This window comes from Ixodes scapularis, unplaced genomic scaffold, assembly GCF_016920785.2.
Source record: "Ixodes scapularis isolate PalLabHiFi unplaced genomic scaffold, ASM1692078v2 ptg000597l_1___fragment_1__unscaffolded, whole genome shotgun sequence".
Classification (NCBI taxonomy): domain Eukaryota; kingdom Metazoa; phylum Arthropoda; class Arachnida; order Ixodida; family Ixodidae; genus Ixodes; species Ixodes scapularis.
Genome location: NW_024610006.1, coordinates 960,236 through 972,975, shown reverse-complemented (window position 1 = coordinate 972,975; position 12,740 = coordinate 960,236). Strand labels below are relative to the sequence as shown.

The following is a 12,740-nucleotide window of genomic DNA, read 5'->3' as shown; positions in this document are numbered from 1 at the left end:
TTTGAAACTCGTATAAAACGAATGGTTAGAACGAATTTCCGAAGCGGTAGCGTAGCTAAGTGGCAAGGTGTCTGCCTCATACGCAGCGGACCCCGGTTCGGTCTGCAGTGTGGACTTACTTTTTTTTTCTCTTTTTTCTTGAACATTTTATTTTGTCGATATTTACTACATTTCTTTTTTATGATTAACACTTAAAAAAAATGTTGCCAACAAAATTTTGCTGAACTAAAGGGTATAAGACTTCCTTTCCGGATGTGCAATGAAGGAAAGCAGGGCTTGGGTTGTCAGCTGGACGCCGCAACGCGGCGTGTACGGAGGGGGGGGTGCCAAGTGGGTTAATGCTTTTGCACTTAGCAGCCACACACTGTCGCTGTGAAGCGGCGTGAACGCAGGTTGGGGGGGGGGGGGGGGGGCGGGGAGCTTTACTTATATCGATTTCCACCATGCCCGTAACATTTGCGCCTAGAACCGAGAGGAGTCGGACACCCACCCAACGATTCCGATGCTAGAGATGCCGCGGATCTCCCAGCTCCAATAGTCTGTCCTCTTGGCAGCCCGAGGGGGTGAGGAATCTGAATCTGCGCATTCCTGGCTGTCAGCCATGGTGAACTAGAAGGCTGGAGGCCCCCGACACTCTGCCCGAGGGCAGACACGGGCCACGGCAGCCGGTTTCAAAGCTGCGCCGGCCTCCGCTCTCCTCAAGCCTGTGATTTCTGCAGGGCCCGCCTTTACGTCATCGCACAGTGAGCAGACGAGCTATAGCGAACCAGAATAAGGCGGGTAGTGGAAAAAGCGGCGGCCTCCATGTGAGGCACTTTGTGTAGAATCTATCAGGTGGCACTGGCGTTCCATCCCGGACCACTTCTGCCGGCGGCGAGCCCGTTCGAAGCGTAGCTGGTTTCAACCTTAGTGGTTCATTACCACGGCCTGTATGTGTTTCATGGATGTTGCAACGTCTATGAATTAATGTTTAAAGTTTATTCGCGCAATGTAGCGATTTTGTGTTTTCGGTACGCTGTAGTGTTTGCCCTGGCTGGCTGGCTGGCAAACGCTCCTCCATACGGACCCGTCTACCTGCCTAGTCTTGCAAGGCACCCAGAGTATCTTGTCTTTTTGGAAATAAAGACCATAATTAGTATTCTGCTTTGATTTTCAGTTATATGCCCATAATAAATGCGTGTACCACTTTCCTTTGTTAAAGAACATGCCATTGTGAAAAATAATTGTTGAAAAGCTACACTTCCATTTGGAACGTGCTGAACGAAGGAAAAGTAGGTAAAATACTCGTAATCATTGCGGCACTCTTTGTGGCACTATTTCTGGAGTGTTGTAGCGTTCGACTTCCGCCGTCCGCCGCAGGTGATCAATCAGACGACTCTTTCCTTGGGGTCAAGCGGGGTTTATTACCATGACTCCTGGATCCCGACCTGGCCAAGACTCGGGACAGCAACTCCTGTCGGCCGCACTGGCCACCCCTTTTAAGCCCGTGCGTATGCAATGGGCACCGGGAGCCGCCCCCCCGCTAGTCGCCGGTTTGGCCTCCGTGTGGCGGGCCGAGCGCCCCACACCTCTCCCCCTTAGAGGTCGAGGTCTAAGATGGCCTCCTCGTGGGCCGGGTCGCGGAGCAGATCCGGGCGGAATCGGCGGAGCACCCGGATGGCCTCCGCGACTTTCAACGGGCGGGGAGCTGCCGGAGGTGCAGCAGGAGGTGGTGCGGCTCGGCGAGCCCAGTCCGCGGCGACGCGAGCTTGGTGCAAGGCGCCCGCCAGGTGGATGGGGTGGTGCAGTTCCGGCACTCCGCAGACGGGGCACAGCAGGCATCGAGGCTCAGGCTGTAGAAGCTCTGTCGAGCCTGCTTCCTCGCCTTCACGAGGGCCTGAAGACTGATGTTGGATGAAGCTCTCCTGTCGTCGCCGAATCCACCCTGGAGGTCGTGGAAGACGTGATCTTGCGCGAACCGTCGGAGCAGCGCCCCTGTGTAGATGCGCAGTAGGATGGATGAGATGGTGATGGGCCTGAAGTCTCCGCCAGTAGTGGCCGAGCGGGACTTGGGTATGAAAACTCTTGGCCACCTTGAGGTCCTCGGGAAGCATAGCGAAGGCCAACCAGTTGGTGAAAATGATGGCGAGAATGGCTGGTGGAATCTGGAAACCTCGTTCAGGGTAAGGCCGTCCGGGCCAGGGGCAGTCTTTGCGTCGGTGTTCTTGAGCACTCTTTGGAGCTCTCCTTCGGTGAACGGCTCCACCTCTACGTTGAGTACTTGTTCGGATGTTATGAACCCGTCAACCGGTCTTGATGGTGTAGACATGAGAAGGTCGTAGACCCGGTGGAGCTCCGAGAAGAGGACTGCTGGGTCAGCCCAGTCCAGCCCCAACTCGTCGACGAGCACCTTAGGCCCCAGACTGTACAGCCGTTGATGTTCTGCATAGCGTTCGTTACGGCGCTGGTTACGGTTCTTGGCTAGACGACGCTTCTTTTTCTTGCTGCCCTCGGTGCCTCCCCTCTCCCCAGGTCCTCTCCTATCTGGATGGGGTCCAGCAACCCTTGAGCGATGGTGACAGGGGTTCCTGGTGCGGGCTGCAGACGCACCCAGGCAGATCCGGCGTCGTGAACGCGGACCGGTTGAATAGGAACCGGCTGCTTGTGTGCCGCCGCCTTGAAGGTCTCCAGGATCTCCTTGTAATGGCGTGTATTTCGCTGCCCTGTGATTCCCTGTGAGGACTGGGTGGTGAATACCCTGGCAAAAGCAAGGTTCATATGAGGGTGGTCCTTGCAGGTGATCTCTGCCCTGGCCAGTGCCGTCAGTTCCGAGACGGTCCACCGCGCGTTGAACTCTGCTGGTGGAAGAGAGTTTGCGGTGCCAATATACGTGTGACCTCTGCGATGATGGATTTAGCAAAGGGACCAGGAACGATGACAGTTGGCGGGGTGTCTGGCGAGGGGCCACAAAGGGATGAAGTTCGGAGTAAGGGTGAGACATCCTTTCCCCGTCGCGTGCCGAGCTCCCTGCGCATCGCCTCTGCGCACTGGGGCATCAGACGGTAGTCCCGGACGCTCTGCCATGTTCTTCTTAGCATCAATGCAGCGAGCTCTTCGTCACTACGCATGCACAGAGAAGCCTGGAGCTTGCACAGCACGAGTGCATGAGTGTCCCTCTCTGTCCAGGGCCTTGCCTCCGGTGTAGGGGGGATATCTCGGGGGGTGACCGGGGTTGGAGAATGATGTATGGACTTCTCGCTTCACCGCTGTGGTCTTGGCGTGGTGAGGGGTGATGAGGGTATGTCCGTCTGCAGGCCGGAGGAATCTTGCACTGATGGCAGTGGTCCCCCTGGAGTGGCAGTGGGGGGCTCACCATGTGCAGGAACCCTGGAGTCCGGCCGAGGTAACCTGCTCCGCAGCTGTTCTTGCTGTAGCAAGTCCCTGTACAACTTCCGCCCCCTGATGCCCTTGATGGTTTGCCAAGGTACCCCTGCGTACCCCTTGGCGAGTTCTTTGTTGGTAAACTTCATCTTGGCGGGCATCGACAATTCTTGGACCGCCAAAGTCCTGACGTCCTCCGTGGTCCAGTCACCTGCTGGTGGGAGACGCAAAGCAGGGGTGCTGGTTGTGAAGGGCATCGACATGTCTGCCCTCTTGGAGTCCCGGGAGAACTCTGGGTGCTCCTTCTCCTCGGTGTGACTTGCAGGGGAAGGAGTGGAAGCCTGCGGAAGCTCGTTGCTGGCCACACTGTGTGAGTCGGCGTTCGTCACTATGGTTGAAGTGGGCGATACTAATGGTTTCTTCCGACACCTTGTGTAATGAGACGACATGGAGGTGCTCTTGGTGTACGTTTTGGCGAGGCAATAGAAGCACCTCCGTACGAAGTGACAACTATGAACATGTTCGTAGTGCCCCCCAGAGAGATGCGAGAAGTTAGTCGTTTGTCGCACAGGTGGCAGACAATCTCCTCTGAGGGATACTTCCTCTCAAAGGTTTGCTAACACGCTAGGTGATGGATGAGTCCCTGACATGCTGAAATAAATAGGAAAAAAAAATATGAAGCACTATTCCCCCAGCCGCTTGCGACACAGGGTATTTGTATTTAAGTGTAGGCTGTGAGGCCGAGAGGGAGAGCCTGGTAATGTGGCCTGTGCTGTACAGGCCACAGTAACTTGTTCAAAAGGTACAAAGTTCCCTAGAGCACTAGATTATACTAGTCCTGCAGAATACGCCACTACATGTAGTGAAAACCAGCTAGTGGTGCCCTGCGTAGCCCCAAAGCGTAGATCCGATCCACAGGGCTGCATGCCGAAGCACAAAAAAAAAAAAAACCAAAAACCATGTTTATTGCGCCAAAGTGCCGAACTGCGCTTGATTACGAACAAAAAACCTACAAATGTTGCTAAAAGAAAGGAAAGGAAAGTGAAAAGACGTTTTTCTCTGCTGCTAGTCTAACAGAGGTGGTGAAATCCACGGGTGGAACGTGTTGCCCTCTGTTGATGGCCGGCGCAACTAAACAAAGTTGCATGCGCTCCCAGTTCGCGTGCAAAGTTCGAACTGGAAACCGGCAGAGCTGCCACGAGAAAAAAAAAAAGGATGGCAGTGGGACCAGGGACTTTTGTGCGTGGTTCGACGCACGGAGACTGAAAAAAAAAATGTTTAGTGTAGGAACCAGCGGTCCACTAGCGCCTAGCACTAACTCCAGCAGCCAAAAAACGAGTGACCGTTAAGGGGTGAAGAAAGCCTCAGCGGCCGGCTGCTCACACGTTTGGAGAGGTGCTGAAACTGCGCTGGCGGACTTGAGAATCTTCCAAGAGCAGCGGGGGGTACCCGGCGGTGTCCGGGAGCACGCAATAGTCGTGGAGGCGTGCGGACCTGGCCAAAGGCGCGATCGCCGGGAACTCGGCTCGCTAACCAAACGCAGCCGAAACGAAGCTGACTTTCTGTTTACCCACAAAATACCCAAGGCATTTGGCTTTTTTTTTTTTTTTAACGAGTAGGACTTGTGCACAAAAATCGTTTCCTCGCCCACCCCTTCGCAGAGGCATCAGGCTGATCTTTGGCATGAAGTCTGGAAGTCCTTATCCTCTCCAAGGGAGAGGGACCCACCAATAGCCCCATGGCAACACACAACCGCCGGGGCGCTTCATCGCCCGTGCACCACGGAGGTCATCTGCTGATGCCGACGAAAGCACCTGACCCCCCCCGAAGGCAAAGTATAGTCAATACCTTAAAATCCTGTCTACCAAACCCAAGATTGGTAAGAGCTGCAGCACTTTTTGGCGACCAAACACTTGATATATATGTGATAGTCAAACTAGTCACAACCGGTGCAACACTATTGGCCCCTTTAATAATATCCAGAAGCTCTGGAACACTATAGTTTGCACTTTCCGCTCATGTGCGGCATCTGGGGTGGAATACGTACCCACCACCTGTGTATCAACCACAGTCATCTGACTACCTCCTGCAATAACGAGGTCTGGCACATATTTCTGTGTTGCGGTGTGGCACTCGGGTTCTACCAGCACCTCCCATCCCTTTTCTTTCAGATGACCAGGAGCATACTGCACTAAACTATCATGTCGTTTGATTCTGGCACTGTGCGTGCAGAAGCAATTTTGCGTAATGTGTCCCAGTGACTCCGCGGAGTCACAACCGGCCCGACGAGTCAAGACGTCCCGACCCCTTTTAGTCCTAGTCATGTGAGGAAGCGCATTTGCCCTCGTCTTTACCAAATCAATGAACCTCTTTCCATTCATCGGACGTGTACCTTTTCCAACCCACACCTGCGAAGACGGTACACGTGAGCACTCCTTCAGGGCAGCACCGTCTGCACTCTTGTGCCACTCTCTCGCCCAAAACCTGGATACAGCACCCCTAGATCGAAGCACCTTGCCCTTAAAGATGAACGACCGTTCTAGTCAATCTTTCAAGTCGACCATGTGCGGCAGCTGCAAGGCCACGGCGCACGCAGGATGCGATGACGTGCCCAGTGCCAACAATCTATGCAGTGCCATACCTGGTATGGCGGTACGTAAACAAGGGGCACCAAGAGAGTCATAGTTACTCCCGCCGTTTATTCGCGCTTTGATGAATCTCCTCACGTTGACATTCAGAGCACTGGGCAGAGATCACATTGCATCAACACCGACCGGAGGCCATTGCAGAGTGTGTCGGTCATATCGCTTTAGGTTCCGTCCACAGGAACCAGCAGCCATCTCCCCCTTTCAGCCTTCTCCTCCCATTTACACATAATGCCCCTTTAAATTGAATATAAATTGGAACTAAATTTATTGGTAGCTCTCGACTGAATTCAAACCCATGTGCCCACAGTTTGGAGCGCGGTGCTTTAACCACTCTGCCATCGGCAAGAGTTCATAGCCGCTTCCAAGAGCGGGGTTTTATATCCACGGTTTTCTTTTTCAGGGGAGCACTAGCAGCACTGCCAAATTTCTGAATATGGCACATGATCACGTAACATTATATGACCACATAAGTTGCCTAATCACGGAGATTACGGGATCATGTGTCACCTAAGTTCAGGCCTAATTAAATCCTGCAAGTGCTAAGTAGGCCAGCATGATTACAAAATGATAACCAATACAGTAAAACCTCGTTATAACAAAGTTGAAGGAGCGGTCGTAGTTATTTCGTTATAACCATTAGTTTGTTATAGCCAATGTCCATTTCTCCATACTATTAGCAAGCAAGGGGAATTATGATTGCTTTGTTATATCCATTAGTTTGTTATATCCCATTTTGTTATAACGAGGTTTTACTGTAGTGTAAGGTTACGTATCGCATGTCACGTAAGATTAGAAATAAATGGAGCGTGCAAGGCTTAAGTAGGTATGCGTTCTTACTCTTCCTTAGCGGATGGGAGTGAAGAATGCACGAAGCAAGAGGCAGGCAGAAGATGAGGCTGAGCAGCCATGAACATTGTGCCCAGCAATCCCCATATGCACAGCACGCACATCATGTGTATGGTAGAGCTTGACACATTTTGTGCTTCTAAGACTTTGACAGGATAGTCAAGCTTGGGTAACTTTTTTAAAGTGCAGCTTTTAGACGCCCGTTTCCGGGTTGAGCGGCGTCGGCATTGGCGTAAACGCGTGTTGCATTATGAGACCTTTCCCGTAATGACGTCACACTTGAAGTCTAGCTCAATTTAGCAGAAAAAATGTAACGGAAATTTTTCTGCTAAATTTAACGGGGAAATCGACATCACGTGGCCTCAACACCAATTAAGTTTCCCCGCTGAATTTAGCGGGAGAGTTTCGGTGAATTTCCCGCTGAATTTAAGAAGAATATTTCCCGGCTTTATTTAGCGGGTAAATTTTCGCTTAATTTAGGGGGAAATTGAGCGGAAATTTCCTGATTAATGGGAGGGAAGCAGGAGAGGAGGAGGAAAGGGTATGGAGGGGGAGCAGGGACATACCCTCCCCTCCCCTCCTCAAGAGCTGCGCTCTAATTTTACATTACAGAGAATTGTAAACGTCTTTCATATTTTTTTCTGTTGATCTACACTATTGCCATCGCAACATTAGAATTGCTAATCTTGTGAAAAAAAGTTCCTAATTTACCTTGCCATCAGTGACTTCAAACAGATGCGGCTCACTGACTGGAACAGCAGTGACTGCAGCAGCAGCGACTGTAGCAGCCTGCCCTCGTTCAGGCACTGTTAATATAAGCATCATTGATGAGAGACAGCTAAAAAACTGCACTTCGAACTGATCACCAAACCTATTCGAATCCAATTAGCATAAGCCTCAAACCTAAAGATTGGGATCTGTAAGTCGTGGAAATTAGATAAAAGAAATCAAAATGAAGTGTGAACAAAGCAGATGTTACATGACGTCTGACTTTAGCAGTAATATTTCATTTTTCCCACTGCATTGAATCGTTTTCACCCACAAGGCAGGGCAAGAATAGGACAGAGCGCTCCGTCTTATCCTGGTCTTCCTATTCTGATTTTGTACAATTTTACCTTATATACCTCTTATGCTGTTTTTGCACTCATCATATACAACGAATATTAACTAGCAGAGCTTTTAGCATTATCATAAAGTTGCGGTCTTGCAGCTGAAACGTGACCCCCCCCGGCGGAGGGGGGGGGGGGGGAGGCAGGCGGCGGGCGGGGCGACGGGCGGCTGCTGCACTGCCACTAAGCTTGCAGTATTGGGTGACGAAAATCTAGCTCTTTCCTTCGGAGCACAAGAGACAGAGATAACAATGAGTGTCCTTGTGATCCTATATGACTCTGACTTACCGACTACTATATCTGTTGTGATGTGTCCCAGCCTATTGTGGCATAAACTTCGTCACCCTTATTATAATGATCCGCCTTCCATCTGGCCCCCTTCATGCCCGTCACGAGAAATTAAGTAAACTAGTACCACTGTATACTGGAAACAAATTAATTTTCACGAAGACCCAATTTTCACGAATCGTCTACATTTTGCAAAAAATAGGTCTCACAAACTATTTGGCTAAAATGTGAACATACAGAAAGCTGTAGTGAGGTCCTTGCGGATTGCAAAAATGGGTACCAGTAATTATTCCAGCTCTTCAGCTTCAGTCGAATTCGCGAAAAATGGAGCCCACGAAAAATAAGTCATGTACAAATGCTTTGTTTTCCCTCAATTTGAAACTTGGCGATGACACAAGCATCAGTGGCCATGGCAGAGGGTTTTGTGGTGCTGGTTGGACCATTTTGCGTAAAAGCAAGTTTTGGAAACTTCGAAGTGGTCGAACTGGTCTTTTGGGGCTCCTCCCTTATCTTTCTGGAAATGTCTTATGCACCTTATGACCGGAGATTATGGCGAAGGTCCTCATGACCTGGAGATACGAGAAACAACCCCCATGGTTCGCCGAGCCTTTGGTACAACACTTCCTATGTGCACTGTGAAATCTAATGTTTGTGTGAATGTAATTTCTAAGCTTGACAAAGAGTCATACATGGTAGGGGCTTACTGAGCAAATGATAGCTCGATTTGCCCACCCTGTGGGGCCTGCTAAAGCGCATCACGGCACTTTTCGTGGTGTGCAGCCGCTAGCAGTTGTTAGTCACCCGGCACTTTATGTCTTTGATGTAGTCCTGGAGAAGGAGGCAGGTGTCAGTAAGTGGAGCCAGCATCGAGGTGTGGTCTGCGTACTGAACGAAAGAAAATCTATCATCCTGAGGCATGTCATTGACAAGAAACCGGTACTGTGGCACACTGGAGGGGACGTTCATCGTAGCTCAGTGCACACCTTGGTAAACAAATTGTGGGATTTTTCCCTTCAGTTAGTTTGGCAGCCACTTGAGAAGGAAGCCATGAACGCTGGCGCCTGACATTTTATGTAGCAGGAGATCGATGTTGAGGGCATCGAACGCGTAACTGAGATGAAGGCGTAGAAAATCTTTCTTTTTGCGACTGCCAAGATTGTTGCTTACAAAATGACACGGGGTCGCCAGGACCGTCCCACAGCTGCGGGCGTGCCTAAAACTGTGCTGTGTCTGCAATAAGTATCCAGTGCTCTCTAAAAATCGAGGAACTGACTGTTCAGTATGCATCCTAATGTGCGGTAGATGATTAATGTTATTGAGGTTGGACGCTAATGCTTGACGTCACTTGTAGGCTTCTCTTTCCTTTCGTGAATAGGGGTGAGTAAGGCGTGTTGCCAGGTGGTAGGAACAGCTCCCTCATCGAAAATACTTTGAAGTAGACAGCTGAGGGAGGGATCAAACTGTACTGCGTTATCATCCTATAAAAGGCAGGTGCCACACCATCTGGACAAGGGCATTGTGATGGCTTGATCTTAGACACGGCTGTTCACAGTTCTTCCTTTGAAAAAATGATCCCCTTCACGCATGGTGCATCATTGTCAGATGGTGTGGGTGCGAAAGCAGAAGATTGTGACGACTCCATGGTTCGTTGGTGTTGCAGACAGTGTTAAGGGCTGGGGGACAGCAAAGGAAGGTGGCCAACTCTGCTGTTTCTAGGAGAACCTTCTTGAGGCATCTTTCGTCTTCTTCAATGTCGGTTTCAAACCTAAGTTCCCTTTCAAAAGCAAGCTGAAATATAAATATATGTTACAAAGTTTCGCAGGCACATACTGGAGTGTACACGTAACAATACTTCCCTACCTGAGAACCCAGTTTGATTTTTTTCTGGAAGCTAATTGGAAAGCCGAAATCCAGAATGGAGAATCTTGATTCAATTCTGGAAATGTCGGTTCCAGATTGGAGAATCTGGATTCGGTTCTGGAAACGTCAGTTCCTAATTGGAGAATTTGGATTTGGTTCTGGAAAAGTCAGTTCCAGAATGAAGAATCTGAATTCTGCTCTGGAAGTTTTCATTTCCAGAATGAAGAATCTGAATTCTGCTCTGGAAGTTTTCAGTTCCAGAATGAAGTTAGTGGAACCATCACCTGAAAATTGATATCCAGTTACGCCATGTGATACATATTGTGGGAAAACAAATCCAGGAGGAGAAACTATAGTGGTCACATACTGGGTTTTTTTAAAAACACCTAGGTATCTGGCTCTATACTTGGAACCTCCATTCAGGGATCTGTTCTGTTAACTTATCCCCAAAGCCAGTTTGTGCAAACTGAAATGAATATTGAAAACAAAATGTGGTTCCTAGAAACCTGAATGTATTGTAAAAGACCCACTTAGCAGAAATTCGCTGAAAAACCCTCAGGCATCCAGGTAAAACATTTCGCGAAACAAAAAATCTCGGATATGTATGTCGTTTATATTTTTTTAGTTGTTAGGCTGGCCCAACAAAGTGCAAACAGCTATGGAAATTTAAGTTATAGGTATTACATTTGGTGACAGTGTTGCCTATTCTGTAAAGCATATATACGAGTTTGTGGAAACTGGAAATAATATAGAACAAATGGAATTCCTGCCAACCAAAACTTACAGTATGCCTAGAATTGAAAATGCTCAGCCCAGCTAGTGGATAGTGAAATTGATATAGAGCTGTCTTAGCTAAATATCGACACAGGTTTTTTAGTGGCATCACCTACTGCTATTATGTCTTGCTAAGACGAGCTAAAAAAGGCACGTTCTAGGCAGATTCATGACAACTTGAAGAATGCAGCTGGCCCATCAAGTGCAGAAGGCCTTTTTAGAAACATTGAAATGAAAAAAAAGTAATTGTTTTTTATAATGAAGTCGCCAAACATTTCTACCTTATTGGAATTCGTTAACAGCAGTTAGCATCCTCTGCATCCGCTCTACATTTATTTCTATACTATGATTGATCTCAGAAAAAAAATATTACTAGAACCCCCAAGACACCGAAAGGCCATTAGACACTACATAAATTTAAACCAACTTGCACAAATGCTTACTTCAAGTAATAACCTCAAAGGGCAACTCCACCCCAGAAATACATTGCTATACATTCTAATGTGCACGCTCTATTTAATATTTGTGTTTGAAAGCTCACTAGACAAGCATCAGTAACTATCTTGCTGTTCAGTTTTACGTGTGCCAGTTTAAGATTTTCACAAGTACTTGTAGGTGTTAAGAGACAAATCATCGAAAGACAGTACAGTAATTAAGAGAGCCAAGAACTTATAACCCTCATACATAACCTATAGTTACTAAAACAATTAACTAGTCAAAATTAACACAGAAGTATGAAAACAAAATCAATCAAATCATATGTGAAATGCTATTAACAAAAGCCTATTTTGTGGTCCACGAATACAGAAGTTTTTTGAAGCTATTCAATTATGATGCAATGTAGACAGAATAACGAAAGGTCTAAGTCTATTTCAGTCTTTTCAACTTGCATTATAATAACAAAAGAGTGATTTTCTCATTTGCCTGCTTGCAGTTAAAAACAAGCCTACCCTACTGCTACCCCTAGAAGCTTCACACATTTTTGTCAGAAAGGTTAGGGAAAGACACATTAGGAGGCTGAGACATGGAATTGATTTACTCAAACAATAGCCATCTTCCACAGGTCGATAATCAAATTACCCCGACTAGTCTCAGAAGAGCAAATCAAGCACACGAAGTATAACAAATTGTAAACAAAGAAAATCACTTATGAATGTAGAGTTACCTGAAGGAACACCTTAGGAGCAAAACAAGAAGTCTGAAGATGTGAAAGGCACAATCTCGATAGATTTCCCTTGTTGACACAAAGGCAAAACAGGGACAAATTATCACAGGATGTTTGTTTTGAATATTTCAACTCCTAGGGAACAGTCACTTTACTTCGGCACACCTGGTTACATTACATCAATCGCGCTCAAGAAGGTTTGACAGATCACAGACATAGCATGCTGAGGGCTTCCTGAAAGTGAGAAAAAGGCATGGTGCCTTCAGCTGCTGTGGTTTAACAGCCTGCAAGTTCACGTGAGAAAGAAAACAAAGCCTGATGTGCTGCGGGAAAGCACCTGCCAAGTGATGACAACTTCCCTGCACAGAAGTGTTACCTCACCTTTCAAAGGCAACACTCTCAAAATGGTGAAATCGCACATATCCTTTATTTGAATGAACTAGGAGTCTGTCTTTTTACTCCTGGCATAGTTTCGGCTGTGACAAATCTGCCCTTTCCATGCGAAGTGCTTGTACTCTGTAGCCTGATCAAAGGCGGCCCCAGATCCAGCGGAAAGACAACTCTGTTCCTCTTTGCTCAAGGATGCCTTCGAAGAGGAACCGAGCAGGCACACTTCGTTTGCATACTTGAAGTTTTGGTGTTTAGTGTATCCCAGAATATCACAGCACATCACTTTGACGCTGTCACTTA

General features: G+C 48.2%; 1 long non-coding RNA gene across 1 annotated transcript; it reads left to right on the top strand.

Moving 5' to 3' along the window:
* Positions 1 to 2,888: 2,888 nt before the first annotated feature.
* LOC121834149 lies at positions 2,889 to 3,551 on the top strand. The gene is made up of 3 exons (XR_006077085.1): positions 2,889 to 2,971; positions 3,294 to 3,382; positions 3,464 to 3,551. It is a non-coding gene; the product is annotated as an uncharacterized LOC121834149 (long non-coding RNA).
* Positions 3,552 to 12,740: the final 9,189 nt, after the last annotated feature.